Genomic DNA, 6,178 nt, shown 5'->3' with positions numbered 1-6,178 from the left:
TCTAAGATTTTCAGTAGTAAGAAGTGAAGTGGTAATTTTGAGAGCAAATGGTTAGGATGAGTGGTTCCTCTTTCCTGTTTAGCTTTACAATAGAATATTGTTAGTCATGCACACATGTGCATTTTCAGCCAGGCCCAGTGGAGTTGGCCTAAAAACATTTCTTTCTTTAACCCTGCTACATCCATCTCAAGTATTTATGGTCAAGGGTTAGCAGGGCCATCCAAATAGAATATGTGTATGGGCTTTTTTAGTAGGTCATCCTACCAGATTAGGGTTTATCGATGACGAGCAATTGACATTAGTAATAACTATGAGTAGATATCACACTTCTATATGTATAACACAAGAGGCAGTTGATCCTACTTAATTAAGTACTAAGATACCCCGGCCCATGCATTAGTCGCAAGTGCCCCATATGTCCTATTTTTAGCAAAGTCATGCTAAAATTCACGGAAAATTTCAGCATGAACTTTGCTGAAAATAGGACATATGGAGTACCCGAATTTTCCAGAATGGAAGTTAATCGACATTTCGGCAAACTCAAGGGCCTCTCGGGGTACAGCAGCAGCATCACAAGTTGACAAAATTCCCAAGTAGTACAGCAGCAGCATCACAAGTTAGTACCAATGAACATATAGTCCAGCACATTATGAATTTCGATAAATGACAGCAAGTTAACTCATTCTGAACATATAGTACCAATGAACATATAGTCCAGCAGCAGCATCTATTTACCCACTTGATTTACCGGTCTTGAAGAAAGAGATACTTGTATCCCAAAACATATGCTTAGTCCGGATGCCTTAAATCTTAACCACATTTTGCTATTGCTAATTTCTAGAAGTGAGCTCTGACAGCTTTCTATAATAAATTAGTCAAGATAAGTTCTTAAGCTCCTGCTATGACAAAACTAGCGTACATATACCAATAAATGCAATTTGTAACAAATTGTTGTACAACAATATATCTTCTAGCCATAAACCCTACCCTGATTCTCCTTTCTTCCTCTTGCCGAAGAGAAGTTGGCTGCAGAGGATGGTCCAACTCAGATCAGCCTGCAGAAGTTCATTGTATAATTCTGTTTAGTTCCAAGCAGTAGTTCAAGAAGTGCAAATTGCAGAAGTTTGAGAAAGCACTAACTGGAAAATCTGGTGTTTCCTTGAAAACATGAAAGGGCCTGACTATGCATACAAATTTACAACAAGACATCCACCATACAATTTTTATTAAAGGAAAAGACTTAAGTTAACTTTAATTAAAGTTCCAGTTAAAGTTTAAATTAAAGTTCCAGTTAAAGTTTTAGTTGATTTTAAAGTTAAATATGGAGGGCACAAGACAAACTACTGAAAAGGTTTGCAGCTACAGTTTAAAATTTCTACTTACAAGGTTATATCTGAAAACAACACTAAATAGACATTTTAAATATATTTCAGTGATAATATGATCATTTCCTTAATCCTACAAACAACGGTAGCCACCCTCTGGTACTCATGCCTGCATATCATAACAACAGCTTCACTGCAGGAAAACATGTGGTAATTGCCTAACTACAGAACCAGGAAAATTGGGGGGGGGGGGGTCAAGTTTGTGTTTTGGTGCCTTCACATGAATGGTGCCTTCATGATTGTCCCTGCCTACGGACTGCGGCTGCGGCTGCGGCACGACCGACAGGAGGGACGCCGGCGTCGCCACTGTCGAGGGGCGGGTCGGCGGCGGCGGCTGTGCGGGATTGACCAAGGCCGTGGGTGACAGTGGCAGAAGGAGAGGGAGGGAATGGGGAGGAAGGGTGGAGAGGGAGGAAGGAGGAAGGAGGAGAGGTACCTGGGCGGGCGCGGCCGGTCGCCGGAGGGGTCGGGGTCGGGGTCGGCGGCGGCGGGATGGTTGCGGGTCGGCGGCGGTCGTCGTCCTGCACCCCGTGCGGTCGTCGGCGGCGGGATGGTTGGGGGCCGCGGCGGCTTGCTGTCCGGTGGGCGGCGGAGGAGCTGCAGTGGTGGGGGCGCGGGGGCGGCGGCGCACGTAGGGGCGGCGGCATCGTGGGTCGGGGCTGCGGGGGGGAAGTGTGGCGAGGGAGGGACGAAGGGATCGGGCGTATTAGCTAGCTAGGGGGGAAGAGTACTAATGGCGCACCCCCTAGCGGTGCGCCATTAGTATGTTTTTTTGTAGCACTGGCGCACCCCCGAGCGGTGCGCCATTAGAAATCTTTTTTTAGATAGCAATGGCGCACCACCCAGCGGTGCGCCATAAGTAACCTTTTTGTTATTTGAAAATATAATCAAATTTGTTTTTTTGGATTTTTAGTTGCATTCATTTGTGAATTGGTAAGACATTACTGGGGAGGGTGCGGGGGGTGCTCGGCGGCGGTGGAGCGGGCCGGGGAGGGTGCGAGGGGTGCTCGGCGGCGGTGGAGCGGGCCGGGGAGGGTGCGGGGGGTGCTCGGCGGCGGTGGAGGGGGCCGGGGAGGGTGCGGGGGGTGCTCGGCGGCGGTGGAGCTGGCCGGGGAGGGTGCGGGGGGTCGTTAGCAGCGGTGGAGCGGGGGAGGATGCGGGGGGATCAAGATCGAGATGGAGGGGGATAGCGATCGAGATTGAGGGGGATCGAGATCGAGATGGAGGGGGATCGAGATCGAGTGTCCTCATGAATATTCAATATTTTTTCATATTGAATATGAAAAAATATCATAAAATTTGAAAAAATATTCATGAATTCAAAAAGTGCCCATGAAATTTAAAAATATTCATGAGTTCAAAAAGTGCCCATGAAATACAATCGAGAAATGAAGGCTACAATTTAAATACAAACGATCTTAGCTAGCTATCTGTTCACTATCTTCTTGCCCTTATTTTTCATAAATGGAGTTCTTCTCTTGAACGGACGTCCTTTAGGTAGGGTGGTCCTGCTTCTTCTTGTGGTGTATGCTGGTACTTCATCGTCGTCGTCATGTTCCATCTCCGGGTCGCCGTACTTGTCGAAGTCTTGCTCATTGGCGACTCCATCCATTCCGATGATCTTCCTTTTGCCTCTCCTCACGACAACACGACTAGGCTTTGACGGGTCGGTAATGAAGAAGTATTGGTCCACTTGGGAAACCAGTACCCATGGCTCATTTTTCGCGGTGGCGTTTGCGCCCGCGGTCTTGGATTTGGCTTCGGGTATAACCATGGTGGTGAAATACCGGTCTTCTTTTAGGATGCTCTTGGCCCATCTGACACGGAACATCGGGACCTTCTCTCCAGCGTAGCTCAGCTCCCAGATCTCCTCGATCCTTCTGTAGTATCTATCCTTGTCGTTACCGGTGTAGGATTCCATCGTTACCCCGGAGTTCTGATAACCATCGCTCTTCATGTCCTTTCCCTCGGTGTAGAATGTGTAGCCGTTGATATCGTACGCCTCATACGTCATCAGGTTGTGCTCGGCGCCCTGTGACAAGGCGAATATGAGTTGTTCTTCCGCAGAAGAATCCTCATGTAAAGGGTACGACAGAAGCTTCTTCTTGAACCAACGCGTGAAACATGAGTTGTGCTCTCTGATTATATCTTCGTTCGTCCTCTGTTGGCCTCGGTCATTGTACGTCTTCTCAATAACGGTTTTGTGCTCTACCACCCAAGGATAGACCACGTCTATGTGTTGTAGCGCGACTAGGTTTGCTCTTTCAAAGTCGGTGAGTCGACCCTCGAAGTCGACATGCATTTCGCGGCGACCCTCACGGTGACCCCATCCAGCGAGCCTGCCGAGGTGCGTGTTGACGGGCAGACCAACGGGGTTCTCGATGCCTAGATAATTCGTGCAGTAGGAGATGCACTCTTTGGTCAGAAAGCCCCTGGCTATGCTTCCCTTTGGACGTGACATGTTGCGAACGTATCCTTTGATGACACCATTCATCCTTTCGAACGGCATCATGCTGTGCAGGAATGTCGGCCCGAGTTGGATGATATCCTCCACGATATGGACCAGGAGATGCACCATAACGTCGAAGAATGCGGGCGGGAAGTACATCTCAAGCTCGCATAGTATCACCACGATCTCTTCCTGTAGCCTTCTGAGTTGCCTCACGCCAACCGACTTTCGAGAGATGACGTCGAAAAAGTTGCATAGGCCAAATAGCGTTTCACGGATGTGCGCGTCCATGATCCCACGGATTGCAACTAGAAGTATCTGCGTCATCAGCACGTGACAGTCGTGAGACTTCATCCCGCTGAACTTCTGCTTCGCTGAGTCTAGGTATCTGCTTATCTTCCCCGCGTAACTGTAAGGAAGTTTTACTCCTACGAGGCAGGTGAAAAACTGATCGATCTCCTCCTGACTTAGAGTGAAGCACGCGGGAGGGAAGTCATTTCCGGTCTTCTTGGCCTTTTTGCCTTTGCGACGACTTTCCGTGTCCTGCTTCGCGTCATCATCATCATTAGCGTGAAGCTCCTCCCTGATGCCCATTGATTTCAAGTCTGCCATTGCTTTCAGCCCATCTTTGGTCCTCTCCGGCATGTTGAGCAGGGTACCAAGCAGACTCTCGCACACGTTCTTCGTGATATGCATGACATCAAGGCTGTGAGGCACACGGTGGATCTTCCAGTACGGCAAGTCCCAGAAAACAGACCTCATTTTCCATACCTTCAGCAGCGGCTCTTGCGCCTTTCGCTTCTTTCCCGGCTCTGGCGCCTTTTGCTTCTTTCCCGGCAGTGGGCAATCTTTCCAATTTTTCAACAACTTGTCTATTTCCTCGCCGCTCATCGTACGCGGGAGTCTTCGGGGTTCGGTTTCACCATTGAACAGATCCTTGCGTTTTCTCCATGGGTCATCGTCGCGAAGCCACCTTCGATGTCCCATGAACATGGTTTTCAAAGACCCGGGATCTCTATCTAGCTGGCGATACATTGTGTCATCCATGCACCTGACGCATCCAGAAAATCCGTGGACCACCTGCCCCATGAGATATCTGTAACCGAGATAGTCGTGCACCGTCGTGAGCAGTGCGGCTCTCATAGGGAAATATTCTTTCTCTGCGGCGTCGATTGGCTAGCGTTTTCCACAGAATGTCTAGCTCCTCTTTCAGCAGCCCCAGATACAGATTGATGTCGTTCCCTGGTTGTTTCGGCCCTTCAATTAGCATACTCATGTGAATGTACTTCCTCTTCATGCACAACCAGGGGGGAAGGTTGTACATCCAGACGAACACAGGCCAGGTGCTATGTGTGCTTCTCTGGCTGCCAAACGGATTGACTCCATCGGTGCTCGTGCCCAGCACGATGTTCCTTGGATCGTTCCCAAATTCTGGGTGTTCGAAGTTCAACACTTGCCACTGGTTCCCATCCTTAGGGTGACTCAGCATCTTGTCTTTTTTATTTATCTCCAGATCATTTGCGTCATCTTCTCGCTTCTTCTCCTCCCTATCCGCGTGCCAGCGCAAGAGCTTTGCTACCTTAGGGTCCGCGAAATACCGGTGCAGACGAGGAGTGATCGGAAAGTACCACACCACTTTTCGAGAAGCTTTCTTCCTCTTCTTGTATCGAGTGACGCCGCACACCGGACATATGGTAGACTCCGCGTGCTCGTCCCGATAAATGATGCAATTGTTCATGCACACATGGTATTTCACGTGCGATAAATCCAGAGGATACATGATTTTTCTTCGCCTCCTTGAAACTGGTCGGGCACTTGTTCCCCTTGGGAAGACGTTCGTGCCAGAATGACATGTTCTCGTCGAAGCATGCGTCGGTCATTTTGTGTTTTACCTTCATCTCCAGAGCCATGAGCGTTACTTTTAGGCGGGTATCCTCGGGCCTGCATCCTTCATACAATGGAGTAACCGCGTCTATCTCCAGTTGATCCAGCTTGGCTTTCTCTTGGGCGGAAGCTCTTGCGTTATCTGTCTGCTTGAGAAGCAGCTCTTGAATATGAGGGTCCTGCACCCAGCCCATCGATGGTCCATCGTCGTCTGCTCCGGCATCTTCATCTTCATGATCATGCCCTTCGTCTGCTCCGGCATCTTCCTCAACATCATGTCCGGCATCTTCTACATGATGACTGTGTACTGCATCTACTTCGTGATCATGTCCTGGAGATTCTTCGTCTTCTCGCCCGCCCTCGCCGCGGTTGTCTTGCTGCCCTTCCTCATTTCTTGTCGGCCGGCCCCCATGGACGACTTCATAATTATCTTCATCACCTTGCCACTGATAGCCATCCA

This window comes from Aegilops tauschii, chromosome 3 (assembly GCF_002575655.3).
Source record: "Aegilops tauschii subsp. strangulata cultivar AL8/78 chromosome 3, Aet v6.0, whole genome shotgun sequence".
Lineage (NCBI taxonomy): Eukaryota > Viridiplantae > Streptophyta > Magnoliopsida > Poales > Poaceae > Aegilops > Aegilops tauschii.
Note: the sequence above shows the minus strand (reverse complement) of the source record.